Source organism: Sus scrofa, chromosome 9, assembly GCF_000003025.6.
Source record: "Sus scrofa isolate TJ Tabasco breed Duroc chromosome 9, Sscrofa11.1, whole genome shotgun sequence".
Classification (NCBI taxonomy): domain Eukaryota; kingdom Metazoa; phylum Chordata; class Mammalia; order Artiodactyla; family Suidae; genus Sus; species Sus scrofa.
In genome coordinates, this window is record NC_010451.4 from 56,163,965 (window position 1) to 56,187,498 (window position 23,534).

General features: G+C 44.0%; 1 protein-coding gene and 1 long non-coding RNA gene across 4 annotated transcripts in view; one reads left to right on the forward strand and one right to left on the reverse strand.

Moving 5' to 3' along the window:
* Positions 1 to 13,675, reverse strand: part of ARHGAP32 (Rho GTPase activating protein 32) — a 274,275-nt gene extending 260,600 nt beyond the window's left edge. For 2 of the 3 annotated variants that reach the window (XM_021063134.1, XM_021063133.1), the window contains exon 1: positions 13,426 to 13,619. The gene's annotated coding sequence lies outside the window, so the exon portion shown is untranslated. Of the gene's footprint in view, positions 1 to 13,425 lie in introns of all 3 variants that reach the window. The other variant, XM_021063135.1, reaches the window with a different exon arrangement.
* On the forward strand, positions 12,991 to 16,650 carry LOC102164161. The gene is made up of 5 exons (XR_305454.3): positions 12,991 to 13,267; positions 13,344 to 14,340; positions 14,456 to 14,536; positions 15,318 to 15,453; positions 15,563 to 16,650. It is a non-coding gene; the product is annotated as a potassium/sodium hyperpolarization-activated cyclic nucleotide-gated channel 2 (long non-coding RNA).

Sequence of the window (23,534 nt, forward strand, 5' to 3'; positions counted from 1 at the left end):
CCTGGGAACTTCCATAAGCCGAGGGTGCAGCCGTAAAAAGACCAAAAAAAAAAAAAAAAAAAAAAAAAAGGAGAAAGTTCTGGAGACCTGTTTCACAACAATGTAAATATACTTAAAACTACTGAACAGGGAGTTTCTGTTGTGGCTCAGTGGTTAACGAACCCGACTAGGAACCATGAGGTTGCGGGTTTGATCCCTAGCTTTGCTCGGTGGGTTAAGGCATTGCCATGAGCTGTGGTGTAGGTCGCAGATGCGGCTTGGATCCCACGTTGCTGTGGCTGTGGCTCCGATTAGACACCTAGCCTGGGAGCCTCCATATGCCGCAGGAGCAGCCCTAAAAGAAAGATAAAAAAAAAAAAAAAAAGACAGGAAAGAAAAAAAAAAAACCTACTGAACACCTAAAAATGGTTAAGATAGTAAATTTTGTTATGTAAATCTTAACCACAATTTTAAAAATTAGTATGAGTAACTACTTAATGAGGCAACTATGATGACAAAACAGATAATACATGCGAGGGGCTTAGAACAGTTTCTGGCATATCAATAACAGTAACAGCAGCTACTGATTATATTAATAAGACAGATATATATCATTTAGTGAAACTGAATCCTGAACTGAGGATTATAAAAAGCTTTCCTTGAAAATCAAGCAAGAGAGTTTATTGAGTAGCAACAGCATTTAATAAGTCAGCAGGAATACGAAACCTCTGATGGCTCTTGATCAGCTGGAGTAACCACAATGAAACTGTAGTTTAAGAAAGTGGGTATGGCAATCTAGATCAAAGGAACAGAAAATTAAGTCTGGGAAAATTAATGTAAAGAAACTGAAAAAACTGCTACAATTATATTCTGGTCATGCCTTGGAACTCAAAAACAAGGGAAAAGAGAACTTGTTATTAGAAATGCTGTGGCTGTGGTGTAGGTCGGCAGCTACAGCTCCGATTAGACCCCCTAGCCTGGGAACCTCCATATGCCGCGGGTGCGGCCCTAAAAAGACCAAAAAAACAGAGAAAGAAATGCTAAGCAACCACCCCTTCAAATCTGTGCTTTAACCAATAAACACAACCCCCATAGAAGTTATGTTGGTAAGCAGGTCAACACCCAAATGCCAGCTTAGTTGCATATATTTCACGGTTTTTTTCCCATCGAAAGTGCTAATAAAAGCAAGCATCAAAATATAAAAAGCCTAACTCTCACCAAGCCAAAAGTCTTTAGCATTAAATCCCAGATCCTCTCAGGGAGTTTGGGGTTGGTAGATGCAAACTATAACATTTAGAACGGATAAGCAGTGAGGTCCTGCCCACACAGCACAGGGAACTATAACCAATCTCTTGGGATAGAACATGATGGAAGACAGCATGAGAAAAAAAATGTGTGTGTGTGTGTGTGTGTGAGAGAGAGAGAGAGAGAGAGAGACTGGGTCCTATGCTGTGCAGCAGAAACTGACATAACATTGTAAATCAACTGCACTTTAATAAAAATAAATAAATCATGGATTCTCTAGAAGGAGCACAGAAACTGAAATGAATAAACATCATGCTCTACTTTCACTGACAACCTGTTCCCAAGAAGGAGGCCAAATTATCCCTTGTACACTCTAATACCTATCACTATGATATAGTTAGCTAAATTCACAAACACACACACACTCAAAGTAAAACCTTGACTACTTAAAACCCTTAGAGCAGAGTTTCTCGACTCAGCACTACTGACATTTAGACCAGATAATGAGGTGGGGGGAGGAAGCCTGTCTTGTGCATGAGTAACAGATAATGAGTTATTCCAAATGTAAGAAGATCAATCTGGGAAACATCCCTTTCTCAGCTCATGTTAAATGTTTAGAAGTCATTTCACATTATTTATAGATTAGTACTGAGGAAAATCAGAGGTACTCTCAAGTCGAACAGATCTAGATTTGAATTCTGAATCAATCTGGCTCTTAGGTGACTTAGGCAAGTGACCACACATTTCTAAGGTTTGAATAAAATATTTGTTAACGATCAATACAACAGGCACTAAGTAAAAAGGGAAATGAATTTACACTTAAATGCCAGAATTTTTTTCATCATAAGTGGTTTAAGAACTATTTCTAAAATGTACTGCACATTTTCCTGCTTGAATGCCCAACCCAACCTTTTATAAACAGGTCAGGGTGACTGTTTGAGACAAACATCACTGTGGCAACTAAATATAACTCTCTAGGGAAGAGAGTTATCAAAATGGGTAACACACAAGTTGCAAGACACTGGATCAATTGTTTGAACGGGATAAAAATGATACCATTTAGTAGGGATTAAATGTAAAGTTGAATCTTTAGTTTAAAAAGTAACAATGGAGACAATGTAGCAGAAGCTGGGACAGAAAAACTCTAAAAAATGTAATTGCCTGCATGCCCTAAATGACTCAGAAGTGATAGGCTCTCCAAAAAAAAAAGTACAAGAAAACCAATTTGGGTTAGTAGAGAGAATATACCAAAATGAGAGTCAGAAGAATGGAGTTCTAGTTTCAACTGCCCTACTTGAGTGAGAGTATGGAGCTAGATTAAGCCACTTAACCTGGATCTATATCCTCCTTAATAAGAAGGGCACAAACCGACTTTGACAACTACAACATCATCAGGCAGACCAAATGATGACGCTGATAAAAATGCTCTCGAAGCTACATGTATATAAACACTTTCTACCATGAGACCTGCAGCATCCCTGTACCATCAGTCTGGAGCAGGGTTTCTCAATCTTTTGCACTTAGGACGTACACAGAAAACGACAGCACTGGTACAGGCACAATACAGGAAGTCAGCCAGGCTGCTGGTGGCCACCAGTGGTCAGTTAGAAGCTTTTGCCACCGTTGCTGACAATTCTCTCTGCGGACTGAGGAAATCAGTATTTCTGCTCTATCTGTAACATTCAGAACATCGTCTGGCACACCACTTACAAAGCTTGAATTGGAATGTGACATCTAATTTGAAACAGTATAAGAAGGAATTTAATTTTTTCTACAGTAACCAGCTCTGGGAAACAGAATCAAGACCAGAGTCTGATGGTGACAGAACAGTACTATCCTGGGCAAAACTCAGAGGAGTCTGAGAATCCCCTGCTTGACTCTGATTTAGGTCATTATGAAGTTTTATTATGGGAGGCAATGGAACATCTTTATCAGTTAGTTTGATTAATAACTCATGCAAGTTGAGACAAAGGGCGTATGGACTTCCATTTGTATTCTTGCCCTGAGTCTCAGAAATGTTGAAGAGGGGCCTGGAAAAGGATCTAAAAACCTTAGTCACATGAGGAACAGTTGAAGAAAATGAGTACATTCAGCCTAGGAAGAGAAAAGGTTGGTGGGGAGATCAAAGAGCCAGCCAAAACTAGAGCAGATCTGTGTGGTGCTGGAAATGCAGGCAGGTACATTCCGCTCTAATACAATGAAGAATCTTAAACAAAAACTCCTTTTACAAAGAACTGCACTGTCAGATGAGTAACTAAGTTTTCAGACCCTAAAGATACAGAAGCAACAGGCATGTGCTTATCTTCCAAAGATAATGTGGAAGGAACTCTGATACTGATATTGGGAAAAGGTCAGACCATATATTACTGAGAGGCCTATATATCTGCAGCATGAACATGCAGCTCTATATGCAGAGACAAGGTGTATGAGACACAAAGCAAAATGGAAGCTAAATCCTCAAGTAACCTTTCTCTATGAAAAAGTCCCTGCTATCCGCTTACTCTTGTTATTTGCCTCCTCATAAAAAACGGTGGATGAATTTCTCTATTCTACAGAGTTAATGAAGACTAAAGCAGCCTTATCTCCTGGGATTTTTTTCCACCTTCCGGAAAATCATAAGCTTACCTGCTGCTCCCAGGATGCCTTGCTTTGTCATCTTCAGCGAAAACCTTGTCTCCCATCCCTACAATGGATGGCGTCTCTCTGGCATCAACAAATATGCATTAAACAGGAATGCTGGGGATACAGTACATACGTAGACAGAGTCCATGCCCCTCAAATAGCTTGTAGAGAAAGAGATTATAAATGTAAAATGCGGAGTTCCCTTTGTAGCTCAGCAGTTAATGAACCTGGCTAGCATCAATGAGGACGGGGTTCCATCTCTGGCCTCGCTCAGTGGGTTAAGGATGCGGCATTGTGGCTGTGATGTAGGCTGGCAGCTTCAGTTCTGATTGGACCCCTAGCCTGAGAACTTCCATATGCTGTGGGTGTGGGCCTAAAAAAGACTAAATAAATAAGTAAATATAAAACATAAGCAAATAAACACTAAAATGAAGAAAATAAAATGCCAAAATATAGAAGAGAGGATACTGCATGGATACAGGTCATCACTAAGGCCTCTCTGGAGTGGAAGAAGGCAGTCAGTCACACAAAGGTCAGAAGGAAGTACATTCTAAGCAAAAGGAACAACAATTGTAAATCCCTGAAAAGGTATGTGCTTAGCTTGTTCAAGGGATAGAAAAAGAGCATCATCCTCCACAAACCACATTGGAATCATCTGGCCCAAACCCAGAACACTCACAACACCAAGGGCCGACAGGATATGGGACAACAGGAGCTCGCATTCACTGCTGGTGGGAATGCAGCCACTTTGGAAAACAGTGTGACACTTTCCTATAAAACAAAACATTCTCTTACCATGCAATCAGGCAACCACACTCTTTGGTATTTACCCAAATGAGGTGAAAACTTAGGTCCACCAAAAGCCTGCACATAAATGTTTAGAGCACTTTTATTCATAACTGCCCTTACTCAGAAATAACCAAGATGTCCCTCAGCAGGTGAATGATAACCTGTGGTCTATCCAGACAATGGAATATTGTTCAGTGCTAAAAAGAAATGAGCTATCAAACCATGAAAAGACATAGAAGACACTTAAATACATATTATTAAGGGAAAGAAGCCAATCTGAAAAAGCTACATACTGTATGATTCTAACTACATGACATTCTGGAAATGGAAAAACCTATGGAATCATTACACAGATCAGGGTAGCGGCGGGGGGAAGGGGGTGTAAGGGATGAATAGGCAGAGCAGGGGACTTGGGGGGCAGTTAAACTACTCTGTATGATACTATAATAGAAGACATATGCCATTATAAATGTGTTCAAACCCACAGAATGGACAATGCCAAGAATAAACCGTAATAAAACTACAGATCCTTCAGAGTGATAACGGTATGTTATTGCAGGGTCATCAGTTGTAACAAATGTACCTCTGGGGGGACGCTGATAGCAAGTGAGGCTATGTGCACGTGGGGCAGAGAGTATATGGGAGATCTCTGTACCTTCTGCCCAATTTGGCTGTGAACCTAGAAGCAGTCACCCAAAAAGTCTATTAAGAAAAAAAGAACAAAACTGTTACTGCAGCCCAGGGAACGAAGGAGGACGTGAACAGTGAACAGAGGAAGACGGAGCTGGAGAGGAAGCCAGGAGCCAGACCATGCACTGCAGACATTTTGGACTCTATTTTTCCTGGTTGCTGGGGGCTGTCCTTCACATTGTAAGATGCTGAGCAGCATCCCTGGCTTCTACCTGCTAGATGCCAGTAGCACACTCCTCCTGCCAGCCAAGCCCCAGTCCCGACAGCCAAAAATGACCCAAACACTGCCCCAAGGTAAAAAATCTTCCCAATTAAAAATGGCTGGTACAAGGCCTAAGTGGCTACAGTGAATATTTTCTTTCCATAATAAAACTGTAAATTTTGGGTTTAGTGTTAAAAGTGTAGGAAAGCCAGGGAGTTCCCATCATGGTGCAGTGGTTAACGAATCTGACTAAGAACCATAAGGTTGCAGGTTCGATCCCTGACCTTGCTCAGTGGGTTAAGGATCCGGCGTTGCCGTGAGCTGTGGTGTAGGTTGCAGACGCGGCTCAGATCCCGCATTGCTGTGGTTCTGGTGTAGGCCGGTGGCTACAGCTCCGATTTGACCCCTAGCCTGGGAACCTCCATATGCTGTGGGAGTGGCCCAATACATGGCAAAAAGACAAAAAAAAAAAAGTATAGGGAAGCCAGTAAAGAAGCGATATGATCTGATTAACATTTAACACTGGTTTTGGCTCCTGAGCAATGACAGGGGGGTAAAAGCAAGAGTGGAGAACAGGGAAGTCTGTTGGCAATTTTCCATGGGAGAAAGGCTACCAGCCTAGGTTTTAACAGTGAGAAAACTGAGAGGTAGGCAGGTCCGGTTTAAATTCTGAAGGTGGAGCTGACAGGATTAGTATGAGATGAGAAGGAAAAATGGAGGATGACTCCAGGGGGTTTGGCCTGCAGAACTGGGAAGCCGGAAAGAGGAGTAAAAGAAAGAAAGAGTAAATCACAGTTCTGCCTTGTTCGTGCTACCACTGGCATATCTATGAGACATCTAAGGGGAGGAATGGTGTTAGATGAGTCTAGAGCTCAGGAGGCAAAGAAATCAGTCCCAGAGATAGAATCTTAGAACCCTAAACATATAAATGGTATTTGAAACCATTGAAATGAATGAAGTCACCCGAGGAGAGCCTAAGGACACTGCAAATTTTAGAGCAGGGGGGTGGAGAGAGACAAACTGCAAAAAGACATAGAGAATATGTGGTGAAGAGGTCAGAGAAAGTGGTTGGTCAATATGAAATGCGGACAAGAGATCAGCGAGACACAGTGCCTCACAGGCATGGCCCTGATCACTAGCTTTGACAAGGCTCATTGTAGCCTTGATTAAAAACGCTTTCAGTGAGTGCTGGAACCAGAGCTCAATGGATCAAGCTAAAGAGAGAATAAGCGGTAAGGAAGTAAACAGGCAAACACAAACATCTCCTGCTGCTGAAGGGAACAAAGAAATTGGGCAAGAGCTGAAGGGGAGGAGAAGGTGGATCAGCAGAGGTGGGGTTAAGGTTTTAATGGCTCCAGCAGGTCAAAATTTTACTTTTTTCTCACTTAACCATCTAGAGATAAGTAAGCAGCAGAAGGTGGCTCTGTGCCATGAGATCATCCAAGGATGCGTCTTACTAAACCATCTCCCCCCCAAAGCATTGCTCTCACCTGCAAGGGTAAACAACATGCACCAGCCCCACATTCTCCTGGCAGAAAGGGGGAAAGCGGAAGCAGAAGGCAACTTGCTTGCCTTTCTAAAGTGATGACACAGAAATGGCACACAGCATTTACCCAAATTTCATCAAATGACATCGAACTGTCTGAAGAAGGGCATCCAAATGTAGTCTAGCTGGGCATCCACGTGCCAGAAAAAAAGGTGAGGGTCCTACTACTGAAGTGAAGCTGCAGAGAATAGCATTTGGTGAACAATTAATCATCACTGCTCCAAGTAATATAAGGCGTGCCTGCATACTAAAAGAGATGATCAGGCAAAGAGAGAATAATAACTTAAGGAAAAAAGTAACTGCAGGAGTGCAGGCCTTAGGAAGAGAAGAATGAAGGAGATTCAGGGTACAGAGTTATTGCCCCAGAAGCAAGGACCCTTCGGTCTCTTGCCCTTCTCACATGCTTGACTTTTCAGAAGAAGCTCTGTCCCTTGACTGTATTTCCAGCAAATGAGAGCGACCCTTTCCCGGATTTCCCTGGTGGCCAAGCTGGTTAAGGATCTGGCATTGTCACTGCGGTGGTGTGAGTGTGATCCCTGGTCCAAGAACTTCCACATGCTGCGAACTCAGCGCCCTGCCGGGAAAAAAAGTAACCCTTTCCCTTCATCTACTAAATCAAGCTATTACACAGAATGAGTATAAAAATCTGGCCTGGATTAAGCAGTTCTCACTTGAGTTGTCTCCTCATAGGCTGATTCAAAGATGCTGCTTCTCTGTCAAAGACAATATGACCAAACTGCAGAGCTGGAGGCAGTCTATGAAGCTCATTTTACAAATGTTCAAGGCTACAAGGTGACAAAGAATCCTCTCCAACTGTACGCCCAAGTCCTCGAACTGCCAGATCAAGGATCATCCCACTGTTCCCTTGTCTATTCTTTTATAACATTCTCTTTCATAATACAGTTTATCTTCCCAACGGAAGGAACACTTCCGGAGAGCAGAGACTCAATGCCACCTTCCTTCCCATCTATTTTCCTCTGCACTTAGCATGGTACAAAACACTCCCTTGTACTCAGTGGATCCTTCTCAGTTCACTGATAAAAGAGATTTGGTTTCCTGCCTCCTACCAGAGCCAGGACTGCTGCTGACTCTGGAAGACCACTGGATGTCAGGTTCTCCTCAAGCACAGGGTCAAGAGAAACTGGTGAATGGAAAATGCAAAATGATGGTCCCTACTTAAAAAAAAAAAAAAAAAAAAAACAAAAACAGAGAGTCAAGGAATTTTGGAGCAAGAAAAGATCTTAGAGACTGCTAATCTGATCCCTCACTGTACATATAAGGAAAATGAGATTTAGAGAGATGAATTATTTGTCCAAAGTCAGATTATTTACAGTAGAGCCAAGATAAGAATCCAGGTCTTCTGATTCAAGTTGAAATCTCTTTTCTCTGTCAAAGGTTTCTTATGTTTTCATCTGTTGTTAACATACTGGGTAATTGCTAAACCTCACATAGCGTGTTCTTCAAAACTTTTGAAAATGCTACTCATCTTAACAATCCTTTTACCATATATCTCCTCCAATTAAAAAAAAAAGGCACAAGAATTACTGTTTCCATCCTATACATAAGGGAATAAAAACAGAATAATCAAATGGCCTGCCCAAGATCACAGGACTGAACCCCAGATAATAAAGATTTTACTATTTTAAAGGCAAATGAATGGACTCTCCACTTTAGAATTCTTTCCCAGAGTGTGGTAGCAATCTTTCCTAAGAGAGACAGTGTAAACATGTTTCCATCATGCACAGCTCACGCCTGCTTTTCCTCTCAATGGTTTCCACCTCCACAGCCTCCAACACTAATGTGTATCATGATCCATGGTATAAACAAAATAATAAATGGACATATGGTCAAAAGCCAAATAACAGGAATCTCCCTGAAAACCAGAATTCCACCTTCACTCTGAACATTCTGGATCATATATTTCTTAGGAGAAATTAAACCAAACACCTCATTTCTCACTTTCTTTTACCTTCCTAAAACAATCTCCTTTAAAGACCACATGTCCAGGGATACCATGAAACTGTAAACATCTATTTTCACAAATCTTTACATTTCACTACTATGGGGAATAGTCCCTCTCAACCTTCATCTCTTCAAAGGAAATCGCTGGTTGGATTTATTGTTTACGTGCTTTAACCTCAAAAGAAAATACTGTCTCCTCATAATGGTGGGTCTTCTTTGAGTCTCTACCATTTTTTGAGGTGCTACAATTAGAACCCTGAAGCGTGGTTTTCCAGTGGCTGCAGCTGCGCAGTTTGATGAAAGGCCCTCTGCCTGCATCCCTTGGTTCCTCCAAGGACAGCAAGAGAACATTAACGCCCTCCCACGGCTCCCTTGGATCAGCCCACCACATATAAGCAATAAGCAACGTCCAAAGGCGTGAAACTGCACAATTTGTAAGGTGGCAACTGCTACCGTGGCCCCAATTCTGGTTTGTTTGACTTGATTAGAACAATGGCCTTTGTTTACTTGCTCACTCTTGGTTTGGGGTGAATGTTAAATAAGCCAGCACTTGAAGTTGAGAAGCAAATTCAATTTATCAATTGTAAGATAATTTAAAACAATTACGTCAGAGAGCAGCTTAATATCAAAGCTTCTAGATAGTAAGCTAGGTCTATCTTTCGGGGGGGGAGTAATTTTTATTATTCCTGAAAAGGCTATTACAGAGATGCTAATGCAAATCATAAGGAACACTTCAAGTATCATATACATTGAAAAGTTATCTAGCCCTGGGCTAATTTAAAGTTTTTTTCAAATATCTTTATCAAAAAAACACAAAAACCAATACCAAAATAGAACTGGTATTTAAACTCAGCTTGCAAATATCTATCCGCACAGGATCTCTGAAAAACAGAGCAGAATTATCTTTCTATCCATTCCTAATCATCTAAATAAGCAAGTGATTAATAAAAATACAGCACAACAGAAAGGAAATTATTCCATTTATTAGCTGCTAACTACACTAACCGATTAAGTAAAGAAGAAAATTTGATAGCAAGAAGCATACCACTCAGGAGAACAATTCTAATAATCTTGGGGCAAGGTGATATAGAATATTTTAGGCATACTGTTTACACCAGAATTTACTCACTATCATCTATGAGTACTTACTACACGCCTATACTGTATTAAGCCTTAACATGTAACATTTCATTTAATCACCCCACAACCATCTAAGACAGAGCCTATTGTTATTCTCTGATTACAAAGGATGTACCTGAAGCACCAAGATGTTAACTGTTTGTCCAGGATCAAAGTTGACATCACAGCAGGCATTCCAACACAAGTCTATCCTTTCCCAGGCTCTTAACCCTTAGAGTGCTATGCTAGGAAATAATGCTTGCACTGGTTAAAGCAAAAAATGTTGGGTCCTAAACCAAAGGTTGGCAATCTTTGGTGACAAAATTTTTTAGGCTTTGCAAGCCATACTGTCTCTGTTGCAAGAAATCAACTCTGCCGTTGTACTGCCAACGCAGCCACAGATGATACATAAACAAGTGTGATCCAATCCCAATAACATTTTATTTATGAGCACTGATATCTGAATTTCACCTAACTTGCACAGTCATGAAATATTCTTCGTTTTATAGTTTTTAACCATTTGAAACTTTTAAAAATCATTCTTAGTTCATGGGGCATATGAAAATAAGCTGCAGGCCAAATCTGGCCAACATAAGAGAATTTTGCCAATGTCTGTCCCACATAAGGCAGACAGATATAAAACACCTTTTACTTAACAGCTCTTCTCATAACTCCTAACTTGTACTCTCCTTTAATATTTTGAACTGGATACTTTAAAGAAACTCAAAGTCTCAATAAACTTGACATCTGTCCCCAAATAATCAAAAACTCCAGAGTCCAAAACTGTAGATACTACATACGGATTTCCTAAGAATGAAATGTAATCACATAATTTTGAAACTTGTGAAGAGATCGAACACATTCTCATTCCTTATGTGCATGTTTTAAAACTGATGTTAAGATATTTAAAGCAGTTAAATACTAAATTTATAGGTAATGACAGCAACATCTTATGTGCATAAGAAGTACTACAAAGTATTTTCACATCCTGTCATCTGGTCCTTCCTCTGTAAGGAAGACAATGCAAGCCTTCTCAACCCCATTTTATACATAAGGAAAATAAGCTCAGAAATATATATAACTTGCCCAAAGCAGGGACCAGGCCACACAGCTATTAAGCGGCAGAACTGCAACCACAACCCGTTTTCATGCCCTTGCTGCCTGGTAACCACTTCCATGGACATCAGACTTCACATTAATGCATTAAACACTAAAAATTTTCAAGAATATCAGTCACAATCTTTAAATACAATGAAAACATTTAGTTCATTTGATTTGGTTTTTCTTCTGCTACCACCATCTTGTGAAGAAAACAGTTGCTAACCCTTCACCTTTGATAAATGCATTTACAGTCAAGAGTGAATCTATGTATACTGTGCAGGTAACACACCCAGGCCAGTTTGGAAAGGGAAAACACTGCTGAATAAGTCATCTAAAGAGAGAATAAGAGAAAGAGAGAGAGAGCAACGGAGATGAATGTATTCGCCATTAAAGTCTCAGCCCAACTGCAGAATAGCTTCTGGTGATTGGAAAATAAGGCAGGGGTTAGGAAAAGAAAATAAAAGGAACAGAACTACTGGAATTTAAACCAACATCAAAGACTTTAATGACAGTTGAGCCTGCCTGGCTGCTTCTTGTCTCTCCCTAAAAAACCAAACAGTTATACAACCAAAGAAGGTTCTTCCAACTAACATTTCCTCTCTGGCCCACTTACACCCTATCACCCACCTCAGAGTGCATCCTCATACAGTAAACTGGGCTTCCACCCCAGCTATGCCTGGACAAGTCTCTGTCCAAAGTGCTGCTTTATTCCATGGAATGCTATAGGGACAATGGTTTGAGCACAGTTCCAACCTGACGCCATTCTAGAAACTTATTTTATAAAGCACCACCACATACCCAATTTTCGGAATGAAGTAGACTCCAGATAGTCCCAAAAATGGAAATCACATCATAATATCCTATGTTTACAAAGAGCCCTATGAAAAAAGAATTCACACCAATGAGTACTTGAAAAACTTTGAGGTCATGTTGTAGCAGCAATCAAAGCTTCTAGTTCTTTCACTCTCAAGTCCAAGGACCAAATGTCAAGATTTCGAGTTAGACTTCAATTTATTCAAGAAGGAAAAACATATATATGAATCAACCATCACTACCTAAAAATATTACAACAACAAATCCAATTACTGAATCAAACTAGTGCATTTTCTGGACTCCAAGAGCAGGGTACTCTAACACCATATGCTTTTTTTTTTTTTTCCTTCCAACAGAAATACAAATACAGGCAACGTTTATAAAAGCAACCAGTGTATCAGAAGTTATTCCCATTCACACTGACTTAAAAGGTCTAAATCTGTGCCAAATAAAACTGTGAAAGAACGGAAAATAAAAGAGATGCTGACAACAATGCAATGTGGCCCAGCTGCCAGCTATCCATGTAGCATCATGCAGTGCCCCAAGCAGTTTAAAAGCAGATTGCAATTCTGCATGCAGATGAAAATTATAATTATCCAAATTCCATTTCCTAAAAGATAACTATCAAACTGCATCCCAAGCATCCTGCTGTGTGTCTCCTCCTCCCCTCCACCTTCCTTAAGCTTCAGTAACAGAAGGTGGAGTTATAAAGGATCCAGAAGTAGACCAAGGCTAAGATCAGGTTTGACTTTCCCCTCTCTACCGTTTCTTGTGATCCGTCTGCGAAATTTTTTAACATTAATATTCACCCAAGTCAACAAAATGAGAAAGACAAGACGGGGATGGGAAGGGGGAAAAGGGGGGGCGGGGACAGCGGTGTCCAAGGGGTAAAAAAGGCACTAAATCACCAGCACCGTCCAATATGTGGCGGCAACTTCAGCCAATTAGAAAGATGAGAGGGAAAACTCCACGGGAGCGCCGGCGAGCACGGCTGGGGGCGGGCACCGCGAGGGCGCCCGTGGGCGGCGGAGGGAACCCCCCAGGTCGTCCTGCCCGCGCCTCGGCCAGGAGCGCCGCAGCAGGCCGGGAGCCGCCCGAGCCCGGTCCCCGAGCCGCGGGGAACCCGCAAGCACGGGAGCAAGAGGCGGCCGGCCTGAACGCGGTCCGCCCCGGGAGGCCGGGGAGGGAGCCCGGGGGGGGCCGGGGAAACCCGAGATGGCCTTCTAAGAACATTTGATCCCGAACCTTTACTTTAAAAAAATTTCCCCCGAAAAGGAAGGGCAGGCCCCCGCAGCCTTCCCTGCGGCGCCTGCCCACGTCATCGGCGCCCCCGGCCCTCCTGCGGCCCCTGCCTTACCGAGCCCCGCGGCCCCGCCGCGCTGTCGCGGCGTCGCTGCGCCCCGATCGCCGCTCCGTGTCTGCCCTGCGGGGCGCCGGGCCCGACGCCCTCCTCCTCCTCCGCCTCCTCGTCGTCGTCCTCACCCTCGCCGCCGCCGAGTACCGCCCGCACGCTAAGCCTAGCGCCTGGCCGCCGAGGGCAGCCGCGGGGGCTCGGCCGGGCGCCCCCCGCGCCAGCGCCTCATCCCGCCGCGCCGCGCCGCCCCGTCAGGCTCGGGGGCGGGGACGCCGGGCTCCGGGCCGCGGCCTCGGAGTCCCCACCTCCGACACGCGCCGCGATCGCCCTCCCCCGGCGGAGTGGGCCCCGGGGACGCGGTCCTCAGGCTCCGAGCCCCTCACCCGCCGCCTTCGGGCCGCCCCCGCAGCGCCCCCGCCCCGATCGCGGCGCGCGCCCGCGGAGCCCGCCGCCGGCCCAGCCTCCTCCTCCCGCGCTCCGCCTCCTCCTGAGCCCGCGACACCCGCAGCGGGGAGAAGAGGCGCGCCGCCGCGGCCGCGAGCACGAGCACGCGCGAGGAGGGCGGGCAGAGCGCGCGCGCGGCCGAGGGCGGCGGGGGCGCGCCCTGGCCTCGCCTGCTGTTGTCCAGGAGCGCACGTGCGCGGCGGGGGGGCTGCGAGGGGTACGCAGCTCGCTTTCCCCTGGCCGCGAAGGCCAGCGGGGCGCTGGAAGGGGGCCGGGGTGCAACCCCGGGGGGGTTCGGGCAAGGTCGACTGCCTTGGCTTCTGCATTGTGCTGCGGTGAAAAAATAAAAAACCTGCCGCAGCAGCAGTTACGCCGGGAAGAGACATCTTCGGAGACCACAGCAGTGGCTCCTCTGCACTCCCAGCTGACCCCTGGATACTGTCACCGCGCGGCGGAGAGGGGGTGTTGCCGCAAGTCAGGAAGCTCCTGGTCTCTCCATCACTTGCGCAATTCGGGCTAAAATCTTCTCGCATCGGTTATTATTTGGAATCTGGGCCTAAAAGTTTTTTCGGTTGTCTTCTTCATTCAGAGTTATGGACCTGAAGATTGGAAGTGACCTGGCAAGGGAGAAGAAGGACAAGCAAGAGTGAAAGAGTAGCAAACCCTGAAGGTGCGTGGCTAGGGGACAAGTGAACCCCTGCCCAAGAATGGCACTGCCCTTGGTTTTCCCCCTCTTCCTTTTGTTCCGCCTCTAAAGGCTGCACAGCACTTCTTTCTGCACCAATCGTCTGTGTAACAGAACAGATCTTGACCTTCTACTCTTTTTTGTTTTGATCTTTTTCTTTTATATATGTACCTTTCACTCCTTCTGAGTCCTTCCATATCTAAATGTTGCGGGGGGTGGGGGGGGGGTGTTAAAGTACCCCAAACCTACCCATGCCAAATACTGCATCAGTTAATGTCACTGCAGTGATTCCAGTCCACTCAGCACTTAGTCGTTTCAGTGGGAGTCACTGAATATGAAACGTGGCCTTGACCACAATTCTCAGAATTTCAAGGTCACGGACGTGAAGCAGGATTGCACCACATCCTGGAGAGAAATTAAGGGGTGAACGTGTACCATAATCTCACTCCTGCCAGCTTCAGTGAAACCAAAGTTTCTTTTAAGACCAAGATTCTAGATATTTTCTAGCAGAGGAGGAGAGAAGGGATGAAATGAGATTTGTGTAGAGGCACAGACTGCCATGGAAAAATATACCGCTCTGTAATTTAAATAAATGTCTCCTGGTATGGTAGCCATCTACTGGAAACAGGTACATTTAGGAACTGTAATGGTCTTAATGGGTGCCTCCTTAAGTGCTGGAGAAACCACCAGGTAAATGAGAAAAACTAGAGGCCTGCAGCTTCACACAAACGCATAGTTTAAAAGTCACTCTTTCTTCAAATTGCAGTGGTTCCAAGGGTTTACCTCGTGACCACAGAGACCCATCTCTGCCAGAGAGGAACAAGCATGCAGAGAAGAATTCAATAGCCTGGGTTGTTCCTGGGATTGGTGAGCTTTAAAATCTCCTGTGATGTCAAGAAGAGGTCAGTATGGGGCATTAAACCAAGTCACCCTGGGAAGCCAGTTTTGCCCAAGGCTCTGTCATCCCTTGGCTACTCTCAGCTAAGATAATGACATTCTGTGTTCTTTTAGGAAAGCCTTCACATCCCAGGTTTGGCCATCACATCCCCGAATTCAGCTGCATTGGCTGAATGTTAAATGGTTTATGCCCAGCTAGTGGGAAGGTGAATAATACGTAAAGGAGCTGGGATCTACACATACGTTGGATGACACAGACATTGTACTTCAGAGTCTCGAAGCATTTTGGTAACGTTCCCCCTATTGGTATTTGTGCTCGTTCAGAGAAAGAATAAATGGATTCCTTCTGTGTATTCCAGATGTTGGGGTTTTGAGCAAGCTCAAGGGTGCTGATGCTCCTTGCTCTTGTTCTGAGCCAGCACTCCCCCTCCTTGGAAAGTAGCATCCAAATAACCTATGAATAAGTAATTAATCTTGCCAAGCCTGCAGATGAACTGAATGTTGTGATTTCTGGCCAACTCTGCAGCCATCTGAACTGGGTGCTTCACAGTTTGTAACCAATTACCTTGTGGTCCTAATAACACCTTTAGTGATTCAATACATATATCCCAATAATGGCAACATTCTCTTAAAAAAGAAAAAGCCTTCCCAGCTGTAAAATAATGTTACATAATTGCATTTGTTATGGTCTGATTCTGTATTCTCAAGGTGAGGGGCAGGAGTGGGGTTAGGGGAGACAGATTCCTTCTGTCTCCAAAGCTGTCCGAGGTCTCAGACTGGCCTCCTTTCTCAGCCTTGGCACTGTCATCTTCCGGACAGGAGCATCTGGGCTCACTCCTGGCATCTCGGATCTATTGCCCTGCAGTCCCCTCCGGGCACTGGAGCAGCGTCACGGTACAGACAAGTAGAGCCAGCACAGAGTGCAGCCACTGAGCCGACTGCATTGCCTACCTAACCTTGAGGTTTAGAGCGAGTCTGGGAATTTGAGCAAGGAAGAGAGAGAAAGCTTATGTTCATCCCCAAATTGAAGGCTCAACAGCCGGCTTGAGAAAAATGAGTTGCCGAAAGCCGAAATTCTTCAGAGAGAATTTTCCCAAAGTGACGTTTGACATTGCCCTGTTTGTTTATTTTCTTCCTGGCCAAAGGGCCAACTCCATATTGTGTCCTAATTAAACAGGATAACAAAATAGATTTTTGAAAAAGGTGCATTGCGTGTGCGTAACATTCTCCTAGCTAATCTGGATGCCCAGGGAGTAGCCTTTCTAAACATTGAGCACTTTACACACAAGAAGAACTACTACTGAGCAACATTTTGGGAAGTGGTCAGTAGTGCTGAATCCCCGGGGCAATCATCGAAATAAGCTTTCCATATTCTGTCCTCCCAGTGACATTTTGGTTCATTAGATTCTATCACAATAATTTAGAACCTTTGACTGTTCTCCCACTACAAGGCCACAAAGGTTTTTTTCTTTCTTTTTTTTTCAGACTCTAAATCTTCACACCCGCCATACCCATCTACATATCTGCTTTTGAATAGTCGGCCAGATAGTAGCTCCTTTGCGGGTGTCCTAGTAGGGTGCCTCTCCACTTGCAGAATTCTAGATGTCAACTGCCCCGGGCTGTGACCTTGGGCCATTCCTATTCCTTTTCTACACTCCCTCCCAGGGCAGCCTCCTCCAGCCCTAGGCTTTAAATAGCCTCCATTCACTGATGTATATCTTTAACCCTGACCTCTCACCAGTACTCCAGGCTCGTATATCCAGCTGCCTCCATGACATCTCTGTTTGCATATCTCAAACTTAACATGTCCAGAGCAGAACTCTTGACTTTCCGTATTAAAACCGAAACTCCAAATTGCTTCCTTCAAGTCTTCTTCCTCTTAGAACCAAAACGACTCCTTCTCTCAAACACCACATTCATTTTTGCAGGAAATCCTTCCACTTCTACTTTCAAAACATATCCCGAATCCAATCTCTTCCTTTAATTGCTAGCACCCTGAAGTTTCTCCCCTGGGTGACTAACCCGTTCCCTGCTTCCATTATCCCCCCTCCAGCCTCAATTCAGCAACCAGAGAGTTCTTGCAAAACATGAGTAAGATGTCGTTATCCTTGCTCAAAACTCTTGAATGCTCTGTGCTTCTAATCACACCACCATAAAAATCCAAAGTCTTGGAGTTCCCGTCATGGCATGGTGGAAACGAATCCGGCTAGGAACCATGAGGCTGTGGGTTCCATCCCTGGCCTCGCTCAGTGGGTTAAGGATCCAGCATTGCCGTCAGCTGTGGTGTAGGTTGCAGACGTGGCTTGGATCTGGCGTTGCTGTAGCTGTGGTGTAGGCTGGCAGCTTTATCTCCAATTCAATCCCTAACTTGGAAACTTCCCTATGCCACAGGTGTGGCCCTAAAAAGCAAAAAAAAAAAAAAAATTCCAAAGTCCTTTTCCCAGCCTCCCAAGTCCCTTCAGCCACCATGCACCTCTCCAGTCCTTCTCTCTTAACATTTGCTCTGCTCTGGCTAGGTGGCCAGCCTCCACCTAGTCCTTAAACCAGGTAGGGCCACCCCTTCCAGCTTTTAAATTAACCTTCTCAACTGCTAGCTAAAATAGTTTTGCCTCTTCTGTCCCCTTCCTCTGCCTTTTTTTAAATAGCATTTATCACCCCTTGATTGTGATCTATAATCAATTATTTATTATTTACCTCTCTTCCTAAAATGAACATTCCATTAGAGCAGGATTTTTATTCACTATTGTATCCATGTTGCCAAATAAACGAATAAATGATACTGTCAGAGTACAGAATCTATTTCCTCACTTATTTTCTGCCCATTTTTTATTTTGGCCACACTTGAGGCATGCAGATATTCCCAGGCCAGGGATCGAACCCGTGCCATGGCAGCAACCCAAGCCACAGCAGTGACAACACTGGATCTTTAACCATCTGGGCCTCAAGGGAACTCCTCTGCTTTTCTTTATTGATATAGATATATCTTTATTCTTATTACAAGTGAAAATAAGTGCACATTATAAAATTATATAATTTGCAATTCACTGCAAATCAAATCAAAACAAATTATACCAAAAAGCTAAGACTATATCAAGATTCAGCAGAGAGGGGTATGTATTAATGAATAATTTAATGCCTATAAAGCAAAATCATGGTCTAACCTTGCAATTAGGTTTTGATATGTAGAAGTTAAAGGCACAGAAAATCAAAGGCAAATTATATGAAGTGCCTTTTCATTCACAACTGAAATAATCGCCATGTTGAAAAGGAATGTGGTAAATTTAAGAAGAAGTTAATTGTCCCTTTCATTTTTTATCTTGTCCCACTATGTAACCTTGAACAAGTCAGATAACATCTCTGTTTTTCCATCTGTAAAACAGGCCTGCTCAATTTCTTCTTTGGTTGGGTATCATATAATTGTTATGAAAAAGCTTTGGAAGAAAGGAAATTTGGAAATTATCCATGATTATTATGTTTCCCAAACTTCTTTGTCAAACATTTTGAAATGAAGAAGAAATAAATATATTTTTGAAATACAACTAAAGATTCATGAACATCATCTCAGCTTTTCTAAAATGATCAGAAAAATCATTTGTTGCACAGTAGGTTAAGGATCCAGAATTGTCCCTGCAGCAGTTAAGGTCACTGCTGTGGTGAGGTTTGATCCCTGGCCCGAGTACTTCCACATACCTCAGGCACAACTCCCCCCCCCCCCAAAAAAAAAAGATCAGAAAAAAAATGTCCTGAGATAGCAAAGCAAGGTATACAGTCGCCCAAGTCCATCACCCACTGAGCTCTTCAGTGTCCATTTAATAGTCGGATGTGAGCTTGGACCAGGAAATGAAAAGAATCACATTGAAATGTAAGCTTTTGCATAAGGTATTCATTCCACGTCTTAGCAAACACAATTATGTGGCAGTTCATGAAAGAATTAACAGACAACTCTAATATTTCTATCTATGGGATCCTTAAGGGGCAGCAAAATGTTTGGGAGGAGAATCTGGTCACTTCTATCTGGAGTCTGGTAAACCTCTCTACAGAAAGGAGGCGGGCTCATGAGCACAGAGAGCAGACTTGTGGTTGCCAAGACGGAGGGGGAGGGAGTGAGATAGACTGGGAGTTTGGGATTGGTGGATGCAGGCTGTTGCATTTGGAGTGGATGGGCAGTGGGATCCTGCTGTATAGCACAGGGAACTATATCTAATCACTTGTGATGGAATATGTTGGAGGATAATGTGACAAAAGCAATGTGTATATATGTGTGTGTGTGTGTGTGTGTGTGTGTGTGTGTGTGTGTCGCTTTGCTGTGCAGCAGAGGTTGACAGAATATTGTAAAGCAACTATAATGAAAAATTTTTAAAAAAAGAAGGGGAGGGAGTTCCCGTCGTGGCGCAGTGGTTGACGAATCCGACTAGGAACCATGAGGTTTCGGGTTCGGTCCCTGCCCTTGCTCCGAGGGTTAAGGATCCGGCGTTGCCATGAGCTGTGGTGTAGGTTGCAGATGCGGCTCGGATCCCGCGTTGCTGTGGCTGTGGCGTAGGCCGGTGGCTACAGCTCCGATTCAACCCCTAGCCTGGGAACCTCCATATGCCGCGGGAGCGGCCCAAAGAAATAGCAAAAAGCCAAAAAAAAAAAAAAAAAAAAAAAAAAGAAGGGGAGTCTGGTCTTAAAGAGTTTTGGAAGCAGTATCTCTCAGCAAACATGCTGCGTTGTTTAAAATGTATGTTTAGAGTTCTCATGTGGTACAATGGGTTAAGGAGCTGGCATTGTCCCTGCAGAAGCTCAGGGTGCTTCTGCGGCTTGGGTTTGATCCCTGTCCCGGGACTGCCAAATGCCACGGTCACAGCCAGGGGAAAAAAAAAAAAAAAACTTTTTAGTTGAAAAAAAGTGAAATATATGTTTAATTGAGGTGACTTGGAGGAAACTAAATTTCCCATTGGTGGCCACGGCAGAGGTGAAATGTCACTATGAAATGTCATTACTCCTCAAGAGAACACATACGTCCACACATGCATGCACACGCACTCACACAGGCACTGCACACTCACTCGCACTCACACAAGTCACTGTAAACACACTGCGAGCTCTAGCCACCACCACCACCCCACCCACCCCCTGCCCCCAGCTCTGCCTGAATCAGCACTTCTCGGCTGTGTGGTGATGCTCCCAAGCCCAAAACCTTTTATTAGATCTAAAGAACTGAAACCAGCGTTGAGGAAGCGCATGGGAAAATGACTTGGGAGAGCCAGAGATCAAAGGGAGGTCATTCAACTCCAGGGCTGCTGCTTTCCCAGGGTGCTCCCCGCCACTCCCCTCCCACGGTTTTGTCCTTTATGGCTTCCAGTTTCCAGAACTTAATGCATCTCAGAAGCTCTAAACCATCTGTGTTGTCCTGCTATATTCAAAATATGTGTTGGCTGAGACTGTACCTATGTTTCTGAAACTTAATGCAGTTGATGCTAAGTTTCCTGGGCAACTTGAGAAGAATAATCCAGCATGCCATTTTCTTGGGGGTTTTTGTTGTTGTTGTTTTAAATCACTTGTACTTGGCTTTGGAAGTTATTTTGTATTTAAGTATGAATGATCCCTGAGTATACTGGGAGTTAGGGGTCATAATACATCAGACAAAACAATAAAACTACCCTATCAAAATATTATTCCCCCATTCCCCACTCAATTTTTTCTCTTATGGATTTCATGCTGAAAACAAACAGCCTAACTCCTCAGAGCCATATAAAAGGCCAGTCTCAAGCAGAGCTGATAACAGACTCAAACTTACCAGTTCACTCCTTCTTTCCTGAGTCATGATCTAACTTAAAAAGTATTTCTCTTTAGTTCTCGATGGATCTTAACAAAATAGCAACAGCAACCATCTTACTCTTGGCAACAAAAAACACTTTGTTAAAAAGTACTAGACAGTGGTAGAGAGGGTCGGACAGCCGAGAGAATGATAATTCAGGTAACTCAGAGTTTTCTAGGCTTTGTGGTGCACCTTTCAGTAGATCTAAGGCATTATCAACAAGTATGAGGGAGTTCCCGTCTTGGCTCAGTGGTTAACGAACCCAATTAGCGACCATGAGGATACAGGTTCGATCCCTGGCCTCGCACAGTGGGTTAAGAATCTAGCGTTGCCGTGAGCTGTGGTATAGGTGCCAGACAAGGCTCGGAGCCCACATTGCTGTGGCTGTGGCGTAGGCCAGTGGCTGCAGCTCCGATTTGATCCCTAGCCTGGGAACCTACATATGCCACGGGTGCAGCCCTAGAATGACAAAAGACAAAAAAAAGAAAAAAGAAAAAAGTATGACGTACCATTAACACTGAGAGAAACTGAGGCACAGAGAGATTCAGATTCTGCCTAAAATCCAACCTCTACTTGATCATTATTATCTCTCTTTTTAAAAACAAATGGGGAATTCTTGTCATGGATCCCCAAGAATGTGGAAGTTCCTGGGCCCAGGGATAGGACCGGAGCTGCTGCAGTGACAACACCCGCTGTGCTACAAGAGAACTCCCATTCTTTTTTTTTTTTTTTTTTTTTTTGTCTTTATAGGGCATCACCTCAGCATATGGAGGATCCAAGACTAGGGGTCGAATCGGAGCTGTAGCTGCCGGCCTACACCGCAGCCACAGCAACGCCGGATTCCCCACCCACTGAGTGAGGCCAAGGATCGAACCTGTGTCCTCATGGATCCTAGTCAGATTTGTTTCCGCTGTGCCACAATGGGAACTTCCCAAGTCAGCCTCTTAAGTAATTGTTCTATCTCAATTCATTCCATAATTACCAGCCCAGCTTCCAGGCTGGTTCTCATTTCCTCACCTCTCCAGGTCATCTGGTACAGTTTTGGGGAGAGGAAAAAAACCCTCAACACCACCTTGATCTGACAATGGTGCCCTGTTTCAAGGAAAATGAAGTCAATCATCATGTTGTCACTGAGCAGATAAGGAAATTTTGGCCTTTCTTTTTACCAGGGAGAAAGATATCTTCAAGGAGATGACTAAATCTCAGAGCCCTTAATTAAGGTTTCATCTACAAGGTATCATACTGGAGGCTGAGCAAAGAAAAGTGGATGGAGGGCCCCCTCTGTTTCTCAGTGCTTTGAGTTTAAGAGAGATCAGATCAGGAGAGGCTAATCTATGGTCACAGACATCAAACAGCTGTGCAAACAGTGGACAGATGCATAAATTAAATACAAAAGTAAATAAAGTATTTACATTAAGTAAAAGTCATGCAGCTGCTGTTATTATTCTCCACAGAGGCTCAGGGGGGAAGAAGGTACATTAGGCTAAACAGACTGCATTTTTCTGTTGGGGTTGGTGTCAGCAGGAAGGCGTGGAAAGGTCACAGATGGCCAGAGGAACAAAGACAAACTGTTATGTAACTGTCGTCTGCTGATGCACAGCCTCTAAACCGGGTCTTCAGGCTACAGTGCCTCTGTTTCTCCAAAATGACTTTTATCAAACAGACTATGCGTCTCAGAATCTGTGGCGGGACATTATTTTAAAGCACCAGAGACCACTCTAGCGGGAACAACAACAGGAATCCAAGGAGGTGACCTGAACTGTCCTGTTGCGAAGACTGTCTTGCTCTTCTCCATGTGTCCAGGGGGAAGTGAAAGCAACGACAGTAGCCTACTGCCAAAGAGACTCTGCCTGCTAAACCCGCACCATGGAAATTTCCTGCCACCTCGGCGCAGGAACTCGGGATAAAGCAGCACATCTTTATTTAGCCTGAATTCCTACTTGAATGGAGATGTGAATGATTGATGAATTACAGAGCTGCCCATGAATCTCTCCTTACTTGAGGAGACAAAAGGAAGCATGGCCCTTGGTGCTTATTTTAAGTAAAAATGGTATTTTTATTGAAGAACATTATGGTGGTGTCCAATACTGGAAAACAAAAAAAAATTTTAAAAAAAGATAAAACAGGGAATTCCCTTCATGGCTCAGTGGTTAACGAACCCAACTAGGATCCACGAGGATGTGAGTTCGCTCCCTGGCCACACTCAGTGGGTTAAGGATCTGGTGTTATCCTGAGCTATGGTTGCAGACATGGCTTGGATCCCAAGTGGCTGTGGCTGTGGCTTAG